This window comes from Microtus oregoni, unplaced genomic scaffold (genome assembly GCF_018167655.1).
Source record: "Microtus oregoni isolate MIOR12 unplaced genomic scaffold, Mior012 000004F_ref0000308, whole genome shotgun sequence".
In the NCBI taxonomy this organism is placed as follows: domain Eukaryota; kingdom Metazoa; phylum Chordata; class Mammalia; order Rodentia; family Cricetidae; genus Microtus; species Microtus oregoni.
The window spans coordinates 57,133,829-57,150,725 of NW_024543063.1; the positions used below are offsets into that span (position 1 = coordinate 57,133,829).

General features: G+C 44.6%; 1 protein-coding gene across 1 annotated transcript in view; it reads right to left on the minus strand.

Annotated features, from left to right (window-relative positions):
* Nlrc5 (NLR family CARD domain containing 5) overlaps positions 1-9,968 on the minus strand; it is a 69,095-nt gene extending 59,127 nt beyond the window's left edge. The window contains exons 1-2 of the mRNA XM_041649997.1: positions 9,921-9,968; positions 742-854 (exon numbers count right to left, since the gene is read on the minus strand). The gene's annotated coding sequence lies outside the window, so the exon portion shown is untranslated. The remainder of the gene's footprint in view (positions 1-741; positions 855-9,920) is intronic.
* Positions 9,969-16,897: the final 6,929 nt, after the last annotated feature.

The following is a 16,897-nucleotide window of genomic DNA, read 5'->3' on the forward strand; positions in this document are numbered from 1 at the left end:
AGCCAGAAAGGAAGGGGGGAAACGCTGTTTTGGGGCAAGCTATTTGTTACCGCAGCGGGACCGGGCTGATACACTCACAGTGTGACTTTGAGCTAGGGTCTTCTCTGTCTGTTGTGGGGAGTGGAGGCAATCTTGGGTGAACGTGTGTTATTGGCATGGACATGGCAAGCACCCCAACCTGAGACCTGTGAAATGGCAAAACCTTCCCTCCTGATGGCAGTATGAACAGGGTGAAAAACATGGGCCACAGTTTCCTCCTGGATGTTAGAGACAGCGCCCCCACAGTGACCTCCCATTAAGACTAGCTAACCTCTCCTCCTTGTGCTATGCTTTATGAACACAGCCAAATTTCTGATTCCATGGTAGGTGCCCTCATCAGTGCAAGAACAGCCCATCAGATCCTGCCTAGCACCCAGTGACCAAGCCCAGAGTCAAAGCCTCTACCCAGAATACATAGAATTCTAAGTCTCTGGCTTCTGATGCTCTAGTTCTCAGGGCGTGGAGCTGTAAGTGCTATGTCTGTCAGACCTGCCCAGAGATCTTTGGCACCCTAGAGTCTGGACTGCCCACACCACTAGAACTTGTAGGCCACTCCTGGTTACCATGCATGGCAGCAAAAGGGTACAGCTGACTGGTGGCACAGGGGTGTGGGGGTTGACAGTCGTGGCCATAGGAGGGATGAGGAGGAATGGACGGGAGGAGAAAGGAAAAGAGAGAAGAGAAAAAAAAAAAAACACCTACCTGGCTTCTTGGATCATGATAGATGGTCCAGCGTTCCCACACAGAGGCTCTCTGGAGTGTCTTGGCCTTGTCTGAAGCCCTTCAGTTTGTGTCCTGTTTCCATAGTGCAGGTGCTAAAGGGAGAGAAGACATGATGCTCTCCTCCTCTTCCAGGCCGAGAGGAACACTGCTATGTCAAGAACTCTGGTTCCTGCCCCTGCCCCTGCCTGAGAGATATCTCTGAGGACACGGCCCACAGAAGTCCTCCACCCTCACAAACCAATTGAGTTCTTCCCAACCAAGTTTCTATATGTTGCTAGAGTTGGCACAGCCTTCCTGGTGCCATCCTACCGGATCAAGAACGGAGGATGTACACACACACACACACACGTACACACACGTACACACACACACACACACACGTACACACACACACACACACACACACACACACACACACACACACACGTCCTCCTAAACTCAGAGCCTGGGTTTCATAACGATTCCACAGCTAAATCCGGCTCATTGATTTGCTCAACAGTGGAATAATCCTCACCATAATCGCCAGCCTCCACCCTCTCTCACAAAGTCCCCAGGAGGTCAGCCTTGTACCCTTCTTTCTCATTACTTTAAAGCTTTACTTTCTCATTTTTAATCGTCAGAAAGGGCTGGGCATGGTGATGCATGGGCGTGTGTAATCTAGCACTTGCAAGGTGAACGCAGCAGGGTCAGGAGTTCAAAATTATCCTCAGTTACAGAGTGAGTTCAAGATCAGCCTGGGCTGCGTAGACCCTGTCTAAAAGAAGAGCAGGCAGTGAAGCCTGAGCATGGTAGTACATCTTACTGTGGTACCAAGTTAATGTTCTCCCGAGTGCACGTGGTGCCATGGAAACACCAGCGAGCAGGCTCAGAGATGGGGCTACTCAGATGCACCGATGCTATGAGGTGGAACTTCCAGTGTCCCTATAAGAAGATGCAGGAAGCCACTGTCTCTTTCTCCCCCATGGAAACATAGCAGGTGGATGGGAGCCATCACCAGACAACAGATGTGCTGGCTCTCAGATCTGGGTCTTTCCAGCTTCTGAGAGTGTGAGCAACAGTTGAGACCCAGACTGTGATATTCTGTTACAGTCACAGTCTAAGACACACCTGCCTGTAACCACAGAAAGCAGAAGGGAAAAAAATCTCTACAGTGAGATCAGGCAGAACGCAATGCCACTTGAAGTCCATCAGGACACCCCAGAGTCCTTGATGAGATGGCAAGAAGAGTCATTTGGATAAAAAAAAAAAAAAGCAAACAGATGTGTGGCTATAGGATGTAAATATAACAGCAGCAGGCATTTTCAGTTAGAGCTGGGTAGTTAAGGGCTCAGCGGCAGTCCAGTGTACAGCACGTACACATGTATTTAGCAAACACAAGACCCGGGGTCAATGCACGGGAACACACAAAACAGAAAAACTGAAGGCAATTTTATCAAAAGACCGTTTCAGGGATAGGCAGGCAGTTATGTGGGGAAAGCTTTTAAACACAGTTAAATATCTTCTATAGTGGCTGCCACTGTAAGGAACTTGGGTTAAAAACAGAAAAAATTGACCAAAGGAATGGAATAGAGTCCAAATGAGCTTCATGTTTACTTAAAACTCACTAATCAATGGGATTTGCCACACAGCCAAGTAAAGAACACCTATTAAAAATTCATTTTGCTTTTTATTTACATGTATGTGGTACATATGTGTGTGTGTGTGTGTGTGTGTGTGTGTGTGTGTGCGTGCGTGCACATGCACATGGGGTGCTCTTGGATATCAGAAGAGGGTATCAGATCCCCTGGAGCTACACCGAGAATATGGCCAAGGACAAGCAATGACAGTATTTAGGGGAAAGCAAACACATGTTTGGGTGTGTTTTATATTTGTGAATAGAGGGCTATTAAAAGAGCTCCAGGGAAAAGCTCTGTAAATTATCATTACAAGTAATTACCACACTCCCAAGTCACATGGCCATAGACCTCAAGGGTTAGTGCTACTCCCTGAAGTGGATGGCTGAGAAATAAACTTACCTGTCCTCCGTTGATGGGTGAGTCTGGGGTTCCTTTTTCTTTTGGAGGATGTCATAAAAGCCTGTGGCCCCTCCCAGTCCCCAGCTTCACCTTTATGTACTTTGGTTCACACCTGACTACCTACACATGTGCCTCGGCTGGAGGTCAAGGATATAATTCCTTAGCCAAATGCTCTTTCTCTTAGCCTATGCTTTGTAGCTCTGTCGCTGTGAGATACACTAGTGTGTGTGTGTGTGTGTGTGTGTGTGTGTGTGTGTGTGTGTGTGAATAAGAAGGCTGTGGTGGTTTGAATGAGAAGAGCTTGAATGTTTGGTTCCCAGTTAGTGGAATTGTTTTAAAAGGATTGCAAGGTGCATTGTTGTTGGAGTGTGTGTGACATTGGGGGTGGGCTTTGAGGTTTCAAAAGCCTATACCAACCCCAGTCCCCACCCTCCCAGTAGATCAGGACATAGGTTTTCAACTCCAGCTACAGTGGCATGCTGACCCACTTCCCATCATGATAACCATGGACTAACCCTCTAGAACTGTAAACAAGCCTCCAATTAAATGCTTTCCTTTGTAAGAATTGCCTAGCTTACAGTGTGTCCTCACAGCAGTAGAGCAGTGACTAAGAGGGGAAGAAAGACTGTAAGAGACTGTGTCCCCTAGAAATGACACCCGTGATACCTTGACAACATGACTGCTAAACAAGACCTAAACAAGTTACGGCACCAACAGACATGACAACATGGAAGTGGGGAATCTCACAGGGACATAGACAAAGACCTGTGGGCAATGAAGAAATGCCGAGAGTGGAGTGTGGTGGTTTGAATGATAATGCCTCCATAGGCTCATAGGGAGTAGCATTATTAGTGGGCGGGGCCTTGTTGGAGGAGGTGTGGCCTTGTTTGAGGAAGTGTGTCGCTGGGGGTGGGCTTTAAAGTTTCAAATGCTCAAGCCAGGCCCACTGTCACTCTTTCTTCCTGCTGCCTATGGATCCAGATGTAGAACTCTCAGCTACCTCTCCAGCACCATGTCTGCTTATATGCCATCATGTTTCCTGCCATGATGCTAATGGCCTAAACCTCTGAATTGTAAACCAGTCCCAGCTTCTTCATAAGAGTTGTTGTGGTCATTGTGTCTCTTCACAACAATAAAACCCTAAGTATGACAGGGAGAATTAGGGATGAACCCCACAACTGGTTATCCATTATCCAATACTAGATAGTCAGCCCTGAAATCATATACATTTTAATATGTACATCTTGACTTTAAAATCATATAATCATCAACTTTAAAAAAACTAGGAAATCAGCCAGGAGTGGTGACTGACCCCTTTAATCCGAGCACTCATGAGGCAGAAGCAGGTGGATCTCTATGAGTTCGAGTACAGCCTGGTCTACATAGTGAGTTCCAGGACAAAGGACAAACAACAGACAGAAACAAAAGAATGCATAAAGACGGGAATGATGGTAAGCACAGGAAATGATTGCTGATGCTTATAAAAAATGAAAGTCCACTAAACACTGACATCCTAAAATGGAAATATGTAGGCAGTGGTGAAGATAAGAATTTGGACTGACTAGGAATGACTATTTAAGCCAAAAAATAATTCAATAGAGAAAACACTTTATTTTACTTGTAACGTGTGTGTGTGTGTGTGTGTGTGTGTGTGTGTGTGTGTGAAAGAGAGAGAGAGACAAAAGACACTACATTTTCTTTGGAAATGAGGTTGGCAAGTGTGCATAAACAGTATGGTGAATATTTGCTGGACTCTACGCAAATACCCTATGGGGTTACCTCTTTTAATTCTCAATATTCCATTCAAAATTGTTTATTTCTCATGAAGGTAATTTATTGAGTCTATTATGAACTTTGACCAAGAGATGAAGTTCAGATGTCCAATAAGCACGTGAAAAACTGTTCAACATCCTTAACCAGCAGAGAAATGCTAGTTGAAACTACACAAGGAAAATTAGGAAACAACCTTCCTCAAGACCCAGCAATACCACTTTTGGGTATATACCCAAAGGATGCTCAATCGTGCCACAAGGATATGTGCTCAACTATGTTCATAGCAGCATTATTTGTCATTGCCAGAACCTGGAAACAACCTAAATGCCCCTCAACTGAAGAATGAATAAAGACGATGTGGTACGATTACACAATGGAGTACTAATTTGCAGGCAAATGGATAGGTCTAGAAAACATCATGTTGAGTGAGGTAACCCAGACCCAGAAAGACAGTTATCATATGTACTCACTCATAAGTAGCTTTAGACATAAAACAAAGAAAAACCAGCCTACAATTCACAATCCCAGAAAACCTAGACAACAAAGAGGACCCTAAGAGAGACATATATAAATCTAATCTACATGGGAAGTAGAAAGAGACAAGATCTCCTAAGTAAATTAGGAGCGTGGGGATCATGGGAGAGGGTAGAAGGTGGGGAGGAAGGGAGGGAAGCGGAGAAAAATAAATAGCTCAGTAAAAACAATTAAAAAATGCTATGTCCCAAAGTGCCTTGGAAGGTCATTATCTGTGCTGTGTGTTTATGACTGACGCTGTATTGCAGGAAAAACAGAGGCAGATAGCTCTGGGTCTTTTGATTTCTTTCATGCTCCCATAATGAGTGTTTTTGTTGCCTGAGAGTCTGCATGGCAATAAAGGTGCATTTCTCAATTAAAAAAAAATTACACCGAAGCCAGGTGGCACACACCTTTAATCCCAGCAGAGGCAGAGGCAGGTGGATCTCTCGGAGTTCGAGGCCCACCTGCTCTACAGGGTGAGTTCCAGGACAGTCAGGGCCATACAGAGTAACCCAGTCTCAAAAAACAAAAAGACAAAAAGAAAAAAGAAAAACAAAACAAACCAAAAACCAAAACAAAACAAAACCCTACACCGAGGACTGGACAGACAGCTCAGTGATTAAGAACACCAGTAGGTCTTCCAGAAGACCGGGGTTCAATTCCCAACACCTGCATGGCAGCTCACAACTGTCTGTAACTCTAGTTCCAGAGTATCTAGAACCCTCAGAGAAGCATACATGCAGGCAAAAGAAAGAAAGAAAGTGATGGGGGAGTGTCATATATCAATCTGTTTATTTCATTGGTTAAGCAATAAAGAAACTGCTAGGCCCATTTGATAGGCCCACCCTTAGGTGGGTGGAGTAAACAGAACAGAATTCTGGGAGAAAGAAGCTGAGTCAAGGAGTCGCCATGATTCTCCCACTCCAGACAGACGGAGGTTAAGATCATTCCTGGTAAGCCAGCTGGTGGGCTACAGCAGATTATTAGAAATGGGCTAGTCCAGGTGCGAGAGCTAGCCTAGAAGAGGCTAGATAGAAATGGGCCAAGCGGTGTTTAAAAGAATACAGTTTCCGTGTAATTATTTCGAGTAAAGCTAGCCTTGGGGGCGGCCGGGTGCCGGGGACGCAGCCCTGCTGCCCTTATTACAACAAGAAAGAAAAAGAAGAAAAGCGACGCACATAAATACATCTTTAAAAACAACAACAACAAAAACCTACACTGAGATTCTGTCTGGCCCTAGTCAGAATGGCTATCATCAGCAAACAGACAGCCATATGTACAGTGACAGGGAAGCTGATTACCTGCTGTGCGAGTGTAGAGTGATGTAGCAACCATGGTAACCAGCATGGAGGTGATACCACTCCCGTGCATCTATTCAAAGGACACTAACCAACACACCACAGAGACAGTCGCACATCTGTGCTCATTGAAACATCCAAGCCGTGGGATCAGCCTTGGTGTCCTGCCAGCAAATGAACGGAGAGTCCTCACACTCATTTTGATGCCTTCTACGGGTTTCAATATTTCCAAGTCCCAGACCATGCTCATGCCCACCCTTCTAAACCAGTCCACCATGCTCCCTCCTTCAGGTAAGGGAAGCGGCAAGCCTCACAGCCCACGTGGCTTAATTATCCAAGTACATTCCAGAATCTGGTGTTCTCCACGGCCTTTGCCTAAACTTGGCACCACTATTTGTCACCTGATGATCTATGCCACCATACCTAGCTTCCATTCTGCCTGACTCCAACAAGCAAAAAATCCTTCCAAAATGACAAAGCCATCTCTTTTGTTTGTTTTCGTTTTGGTTTTTGGAGACAGGGTTTCCCTGTGTAGCTTTGGAGCCTGTCCTAGAACTAGCTCCTGTAGACCAGGCTGGCCTCAGACTCACAGAGATCCACCTGTCTCTGCCTCCCGAGTGCTGGGATTAAAGGTGTGCACTACCACCGCCTGGCCCAAATCATCTTTTTAGAGTTTGTTTTGAGACAGGATCTTTTTGGCCTCATGATGCTCTTGCCTTGGCCTCCTGAGTACCTGGATTATAGGCACACTTTCAAAAGCTAACTTGATAACTTTAAAATGGTTTTCATTGTAGGGTTGGAGAGATGGTTCAGTTGTTAAGAGCACTGGTTTCTCTTTCAGAGGACCCAGGGTCAATTCCCAGCACCCGCTGCAGGTGGCTCACAATCACCTGTAACCCCAGTCTCTGTTGATTCGGCACCCTCTTATCAGGATGTGTGTGCACCACTCAGACACACATACATACACACAACACAATACACACACAAATCTTTTTAAAAATGTTTCTCATTGTATTGATTGTTTTCCACTCATTTTTAATTAATGTCTAGCAATTTCTCTTTTAAGTAATTTCTCATTTTATCAGAATTTTTAAATTATTATAGTACACAGTTGTGTGTGATATTTTCTTGAACTTTTGCTTTTTCTTTTATTTATTTAGTTTAGTTTTGTTTTGTTTGAGGCATTCTCATTAAGAAGGCCAGGCTATCCTCACACTCAAGATCCTCCTGCCTCAGCCTTCTTGGCTGAGATCATAGGCATGGGCCCATGCCTGGCTCTTGGAAGGCTGAGTCACTTAAGGACTTCACATTTCATGCGGCCTACTTGACCGTGTCCTTTTCTCATATGGTGGTATTTGCTATTTCTTATGAATATCACAATAATCTTTCAGTTACTATTTTGATTATACATATTACAGTACACAATTTGATCATTTGATACTGGCCTGGAATTTTGTATGTTAGGCACCATCTGTGTGACTCCATGGGTTACTCAGCTTCCTGGAGTCTCAGTCTGCAAACTGGGGATGTCCTAGGTCAGCTTCCTAGAAGCGGTCTTTATGGGGTTGTTTATTAAGAGGTCAAGCAAACAGGATGGGGTAGTCACAGAAGAGAGGCAAAAGAGTGGTTCGTGAGAAGGCCTGACTCTATATCGGGATGTGGGTGACTGGCCCTGCCAGGAGAAGATACAGTCTTGGGGACATCCCTGCCAGTCACTGCTCTGTGACGGTCTCGTTAAGGGAAGGCAAGGCATCAGGCCTCTCCAGGGAGGTGAGACCATCAGCTAAGCTGAAGACAGATACAAATGTCAGTAGCCCAGTGCCATGAATGTGGCAGGCGTGGGCAGTGGTGCCTATCATTGGCTCACAATTCCAGGCCCTTGGTCAGGCTGCTGTGAGGTCTGCCCAGTCTGACACCCTGTTGTGCGAAAAAAAACCTGCTTGTCATTGCTGTTATTTCCTCTGCATCACCCCATGCCCAGCCCAGTGCTGGGTTCAAAGAAGGAAAGGAGGATGTGAGAGGGGATAAGTGTGCACCACAGGCTTCTGGCTACTGCCCCACTGGCTCCTCTCTTGCCCCAGGCCCCAGGCTTGTGTAAGGGTGCATGAGCTGCGGGGTTGGGAAACACAGGACCTTGTGTCCTCATTTGATTAAGGGTGTTTCTATCTTCCTTCCTTCTGCTAAGGGCCAGCTAGGAGGCTCAAGATGAGAAGCTCTGACCCTGTGGTGACTCTGGAAAGAGGACATAGGAATAGACCGTGAGAAGAAGGGTAGAAATAAAAGGGAATCGAACGCTAACCTCAGGAACAGGAAGAATGTGGATCTGGGGTGGCCAAAAAGCCACCTCTAGTCACGGCTACGGTCACTTGGACAGAAGTACCTCAGCAGAGTAAGTGTTGCTGGGGTTAGTTTCTCAAGCTTGGGTAGACAAGTCACACGAACTCACACCACAGAGGCCAGCCAGTCCCCTCAGAACTCTTCACATCAAGCTCAGACCACAGAGAGCAAAGACAGAGAACCCAGGGTTTCCACCTTCCCCAAGGGTGGCTAATGCTGTGGAGACTGAAGAATCAAAGGCTGACAGAGCTGGAAGTGCCCTGGCAGTAAGGTGCATAGGTCGGAAAGTGAGGTCCTGAGAGGGGAAGGCGCTATTGCAATAGTGAGGCCAGGCCTGGGCTGCAACCTACCGTTTCCCCCCTTCGTGGTCCCTATGGTGAAGTGTGCCTTGTGTGTGTGGAGTGGGGGATGCCAGCAATTCTTTCCCTTTATCCACAGAGGCATGAAGAGCAGGTGAGACACACCTTTCGCTCCATACACTTTGGTAGAGTGTAGGTGTGAGAAAGTTCCCTGTAGAAACATTACCTCAAGCCAGGCAAGGAGCCCGAGGCAGAAAAATGAATTTGAAGACAGGGCTGGAGGTATAGCTGCTATTGAGTGCTTGCCTAGGATACACGAGGCCTTGGGTTCAATTCTTAGGGCGTGGGAGGAAAGGAGGCGGGAAGAGAGGGAGGGAGACAGAATAATCTTTTTTTTAAAAAAATATTTATTTATTTATTATGTATACATTATTCTGTCTGTGTGTATGCCTGCAGGCCAGAAGAGGGCACCAGACCCCATTACAGACGGTTGTGAGCCACCATGTGGTTGCTGGGAATTGAACTCAGGACCTTTGGAAGAGCAGGCAATGCTCTTAACCTCTGAGCCATCTCTCCAGCCCCCGAGAAAGAATAATCTTAACTACATAGTAATACACTATATAAATAAAACCAAAACCAAACAACCAAACATACACACACACACACACACACACACACACACACACACACACACATGCGTACGCATGCACACAGACACATATACACACAAAAACAAAACTTGTAAGATCATGGCACTTTACTGAGGAGGGAATGGAAGCCCCATCACCAAAGAAGGGAACCCCTTGGGCTTGAGCCTCAGAGCTACAAGCAAGGGACGTTTCTCACCTCACAGCCCTCTGTATGGCTATTGCCATCTAGAAAGAGGCTCTGCATCACGCCAGCCCTGGGCCACAACCTACCATTTCCATCAATGAAGCCCTGGGAATCTGGCTTCCAGCTCAGCACATGCCATTCAGCTGCTTCCTCCTCGGGGATCAGACTCTCCACTGAGACCCCTAGGGAATCCAGATGGGCCTTCCTTTGGGACCAGGGTCCTGGTTTCAGCCTGATTGGCACAGCAGAGAGCCCTGGAGCTAAGAACTCAGCCCCAGTTCTTGGGCCCACCATGCAGAGGAAGTGGCTGGGGTCAGAGAGACACCATACGTGTCCGGGTGCTGTTACCGTCTCCCTGGTCCCTCCAGACCAGAGACCTATACTTGTCTGCACCTTCGAATTACATGAGGGCAGGGCGAGCTGTCAGTCAGCACAGTCTCAAGGGTGGAGTTCAAGCAGTGGAAAGTTCCCAGGTGGCTGCTACACCGACACATCTCAGAACCATTACAGATGAGGATGGCATCAGTTCTGCACGGCAGGAGTGACGAGACTGGCTCCTTGTCCCTATACCTAGCATCTTCCTCCAGCAATCCAAGTCCTGGTTATGCCAACCTTCTGTGTGGCTCCAAAGGCCCCAGGAACTGGAAGGTCATATGGGCAGCAGAAATTGTCTCCAAGGGAGATGCCTGCCTTAGCCTCTCTTCTTTCACACTTTGGGTCCCCACAGGGTGGTTCTGTCAAGTTCTATTCTGCAGACAGGGCCCAGAATGCCATACACAAACAAAAACAAAACTAGAATTTGGAAATCCCCTCCTTAGCTCCCAGGGTAGGGAGTTAGTTTGACCAGAAGAATCCAGTCCTGGTGTGGGAGGTTAGGCAGAGAGCAAGAAACAGTTCAGATGAGAGAGAAGGAGGAGTAAATTCTCAGGTGAGGTTCACCTGCAGGATCGCTTGCTCACTTTTACATCTAGGGCCATGTCCATTCTTGGACCTCACCGCCCACCTTGGCAGAGAGTAAGGCAGTACCAAACAGCTAGAGCACACGTGACTACGGACGCACTATTTCTGTCATCCCCCAAGTCATATGTTGAAACCTCAGGCCCCAGTGGTTTGGGGTGGATATGGGGGAGGCAATTAGTTCACAAGGAGGTGCTGAGGAGTAGGATTTGTTCCTTATTGAAATGCTCGGTGTGCTCTACAATGCTCTTTCCACAATACAAGCATAGAAAAGAATACGTGGGCAGTCTGCAGCCCAGAGAAGGGACTCCTCGAACACACCATGTTGGCATTGCAACCATAGACTTTGGACATCGCAACCATTGCCTCTTGGACAGTGATAAATACATTTTTGCAGCATATAAAGCCACCCGGGCTATGGAACCTTGTCACAGTAGTCCAAATAAAGGCAGGCACCTGATTCTGGCCTAGGGAGATTCCTGCAGCCATGTTTGAGCAAGCCAGACATCCACAATAAGATTGTTACAATGTTATGGCATTCTGGGTGTGAAGGTGATGGATTATGGATAGACACAGCCATATCTTTAGAATGCCCCCACCAAATGAGCTATGCTGTATTAAAGCACACATAGTCTACACCTGCAGGCATGCCAGCCAGCTCCAGGTTCTATCTCTAGCATCATTAAAAAAATAAATAATAGCACATAAGCCTGGGATGAACCATGAACCTGGAACTGTGCCCGGATGGAAACACAATGATCTTCTCTTAAAACTAAATGATTGTTTCAGTAGATTTACTTTACTTTCTGCCCACAGGCATAGCCGCGATCATTTGGAAAGTTCTATGAATTGCAGAAATAACTAGCAGGCTCTTCCACATAGTCTGCCTTCAAGGATGTGTGCAATTTCCTAGAGTTTTTTTTTTTTTAACCCATATCTTATACTAAGACTACCATATACGACAGCCAGAGCACCACTTCTCCAGGTTCTGGGAAGCATCTCACTTTTAACTTAATTTTTTAAAAGTATTATTCACTGGGGACTGAAGTAATTAAAAAAAAAAAAGCCAGAAGCAATGTAAATGAAGTGGGTGTTGCTGCTGATCCCAGCTCTGACCTGAGGTCTGACCAGTCTGATGACTGAGCTAAGTCTTCTGACTGCTGTGCTTCACAGAGGCCCTGACACCTGGCCGAGAAGTTTCTCCGTGACTAATAAGGGTATGGGACAAAGGAACTGAAAAGAGAACAATTCTTTTCTTTATGAGCCGCCTAAGCTCACTGGGTAGACACCACTTGGATGAGGCCTTAGCTAGAGGATCGCTGATCGGCCCATCACAGTGAGAGGACATAAAACAGCTGGTGGTTTCTTTCCCAGCACAAGACCCAGAGACCACTAAGGCTGACAGGGATGGGTTTGGCTCCACCCCTCTGCCCATGTGATGGGCCTCTGGGCGGCTCACAGCAGCCCTCCACTGATACAATCTTCAGGATTTAGCAACTTGGTTTCAAACATTTTCAAATAAAGGCCAACCTCTACCTTGAGAAGTCTATCTTAAGAATGGGCTTTAATTACAACACTCTGGAGGCAGAGGCAGGTGTACCTCTGTTGAGTTCAAGGCCATCCTGGTCTACAAAGTGAATTCCAGGACAGCCAGAGCTACATAAAGAAACCCTGTTGTGAAAAACTACAAATAAAATAAAATAAGAAAAAAGAAAAAGAATGAGCCTGCGGAAGCAATCCCAGCACGGACTGGAGTGGAGCTCTGTCAGCAGTCACGTGTGTGTCCGGATGTTACCAAGCTACCCCCCCAACTAGCACTCTGAGGAGGCACAGTCTCCCCCACGGGGTTCTGAAACTCCTGCGGGAGGGGTGGTGACACTGCCCAGGATTCTGCTCCTGAGTAAAGTTACATGCAAAAAATCCACAGAGCAGAAGCAGTTATGAACACAAAAGCCAACTTGACAGCCCTCCTCCTCCTCCTCTTCCTCCTCCTCCTCCTCCTCCTCCCCTTCTTCCTCCTCCTCCTCCTCCTTCTCTTCATCCCTCTTCCCCTCCCTGCCTCTCATTTTTGCCATTGGCTTTGCCTCCTTCTCCCAAACTCCATTCACCAGGGTTCACAGTCCCCTGCCTTTCTTCTCTCAAATGTTACATGTGTCTCTCATGAGAAGGTTATAGCCAGCCTTTCACTCAAATACAAACCACCTCAGGCTTTTCAGCAATTAAAAAATTAGATTCACAATCTAAGAACATAGGAAATACACTCATTAAAAAATGGAACATTCTAGAAGCTGGGGACAGAACAAGAGTCCAGATGAAAGCCCAGAATCAGATTAATGCTGCTGTCAGCTTGGGTCAAAGGAACTCTTTTTCCCCCCCAGTGGTCAGTGGTGACTGCAGAGACTCATTCACCTGTCAAAGCACTGAGAATAAGCAGATGTTGAGGGCCCAACTATAAATAGGGCATCTATACTTGCGCTGGAAGGCTTAGTGTGTATTGTGAAAGAAGAGATGACGAGTGTGAGAGGAAGTAGGGGGTGGAGGATTGGTGCTGATGTGGCCTCAGCCCTCGCTGAAGGTGGTGGGGTGGGGAAGACACTTTCTTCAGAGGCATAGGCACTGATAAGTACTGCTGTGTATCAGCCATCACAGCGCTCCTGCAAACAACCCTAATGAAATGCACCAGGACACACACACACGTAGAAGGGCTAATTGGGAAGAAGAAAGTAATTAATGGGTGGAAGGGAGATAAAAGATAAAGTGAGTGTGTGTATATGACCCGAATATATTATTTAAGTGTATGATATATCCTAATAAGACTTATTATTATGTATAATTACTTATAGGCTAATAAAATATTTTAAAAGGAAATAGAGCCAGCAAGATGGCTGAGAGGCTCTTGCTGCACAGTTCTATTCTGATGATCTGAGTTTGATTCTCAAAATCCACTTAACGTGGAAGGAAAGAACCAATTCCACCAAGCTGTCCTCTGACCTCTACATACATGCTATGACATGCATGCTACATACATGCGATGACGCGCATACTACATACATGCTATGACATGCATGATACATGCGATGACATGCATGATACATGCATGCTATGACATGTGCTACATGCTATGACATGTGTGCTACATGCATGCTATGGCACGCATGATAATGCATGCTATGACACACACATCCAGACATGCAACATATGCACACATAATTGTAATAAATAAAGGATTTTTTAAAAAAAGAAAGAAAATATGTGCAGGAAAGTCAAAGCAGAAAATCTAGAAATCTAAATGTACATTCAGGTAGAGAAATCTCCCCACATCAAAGTATAGTTAAAACAGTGAGCGGAGAGACCAAAACCAAAACAACAACAGCAACAAAAATTAACACATTGAAAGCCACAGAGAACATCATCAAGCTATATAAAAATTCAGACAACGAAAACAGCAGCAGATTCCTGGTCAGAAACTCTAAAAGCCAGGAGGCCATGGACAGATGTAGTTCAAGCTTTGTAAGACAATTACTACCAACCCAGATTGTTATATCCTGCAAAGCTAGCCTTCAAAATTGATGGAGAAATACAAAGAAAACCTTGGGGCAGCAGACACTGAAGGAATTTACGAACACCATACAAGCAGTACAGAGGACACTTGAGGAATTTAGTTCAGCTCCCAGCACCCTACGGGGTGTCTCACAACTGCTTGGAACCCTAGCTCTAAGAGATCTCATGGCTTCTTCTGGATCCCAAGGGCACCTGTGCTCATGTGGTATGGACATGGGTGCATGTGTTTGCACATGCATGCACACACAAAATTATAACAGCAATAAAAATATTCTGTCCACCAAAGAGTCATAAAAATTAAATACACAAAGAAAGTATGAAATAAAATATTTTTTAAAGTTGCTCAACTGAAAAAAAACCCCACAGACTCAGACGGATTTACTCCTGGAGTCCACTAGACCTTTAAAGAAGGACAAACATCAACACTCCTCAAAATACTCCTTAAAACAGCAAAAGGAAGCACACTTTCAACTCATTTTCAAAAGCCAGTATCAACACACACACAAACAGACAAAAAGACACACAGACACACAGACACACACACACACACACACACACACATCAAAACAAAATAATGCATGAGGTTGGGCTGTAGATCAGCGGTAGAGAACCTATCTAGCATAGATGAGGACCTATATTCAATTCCCAGTACCCAAACAAACAAAAAACAAACAGAAACCTTAGACCCTGTTTTGAAATATAAAACTAAAAGTCAGTAGTACTTGAATACCAAATCTATATAAACACAGAGCTGTTGTAGAACATTATTTTAAGATATGTTACATTTGTTTATGCTCTGGAACATTTAATGATGCAAAGATGTGTTGCATTCTTTTATGTTGCATTTCTTTAACTCTGTAAAGCTGTGTTACTTTGCCTGTCTAAAACACGTGACTGGTCTAATAAAGAGCTAAATGGCCAATATCAAGGCAGGAGAAAGGATAGATGGGGCTGATAGGCAGAGAGGATCAATAGAAGGAGAATTCGGAGGAGAAAAGATCGAGAAACAAGAAAGAGAAGAGGACATCAGGAACAAGCCACCCAGCTACACAGCAAGCCACAGAGTAAGAAGCAAAGAAACACAGAAATAGATAAAGATAAAAGTCCAGAGGCAAAAGATAATTAAACTTAAAAGATTAATTTAAGTTAAGAAAAGCTGGCTAGAAATTAGTCAAGCTAAGGTTGGGCATTCATAAGTAAGTAAGAATAATGTGATAATTTGGGAGCTGGGTGGTGGACCCCCTCTCCCCAAAAGAGCTAAAAGAGTTTTGTTTAAAAACCAGCAATGTTTACTGCACAGAACAAAGAAGAAAATTATGGGTTAATCTCTCTAACAAACATAGGTGCAAAATTTCTCAACAAATACAAGTAAACCACAGTTAGAGACACATCAAAGAGAACATTCACCATGATCAAACTGTCTTCACTCAAATATGCAGTGACGGTTCAACAAAGACGATCAGCGAATGCCACAGTCTCAAGGACAGAATTGCAGGATTCTATCAATACACAGAGAAAAGGCTTTTAACAGATCTAACATCACTTCATGACAAAAAAAAAAAACCAAAAAACAAAACACTGAAGAAGTTAGGAAGACAAGTAATGTATCTCAGCATAATAAAGACTAGATATGGCAAACCTACAGCCAACATTGTATGACAAATCCGAACTATTTCTGCTAAAACCAGGAACAGAATAGGGTGTCCACTTTCTCCACACTTAATCTATATCGTACTGAAAATTTTAGCTGGAACAGTAGCAAGAGAAAGAAAAAAGGATGCAAATGAGAAAGAAGAAGTAAAATTATCCCAATCTGAAGATGACAGGATCTCCTGCATAAGAGTCCTACCAAATGCACCAGAAAACTCTTAGAACTGACAAATACTGGACAAGGTGGTGACAGGATGCAAATGCCACAGAAGCCAGTCGATTTTGTATTCAATAATGAACACACTGAGAAAGAAATTTTAAAAAGTCGTATTCACAATAGCTTTAAAGATAAAACTTTAGAACACTGATAATTTTAAAATACAAAAAAAAAAAAAAAAAGAAATCAAAGACCTCTATGCTCATGGAATGGTAGAATTAATACTGGAAAATGGCAATATTACTGGGAATAATCTATACAGTCAATTCAATCCTCATCAGAATTCTTTTAACATTCTTCACAGAACTTATATATATATACAATTTTGGAAGAACAAAAGCCAAAGTTATCCTGAGCAAAAAGAATGAGCTAAAGGCATATACTTGATTTTAATATATACTACAGAGCCACAGTAACAAAAACAGTATGGTGCTGGTATACACACACACACACACACACACACATACACACACACACACACCAGTGATTGAAATGAATGGAGGGATATAGAAAGGAACCCATACAACAACAGCTCCCTGATAGCTCTCTGGATAGTTCTCTCTTCTCTCGCACAAAAATAAATTAAAATTGGAACAAAGACTTTAATGTAAGACCTGACCTCTGAAAAGATTAGAGAAAACACAACCAAACACTTTAAGAGACAGCTTTAGGCAAAGA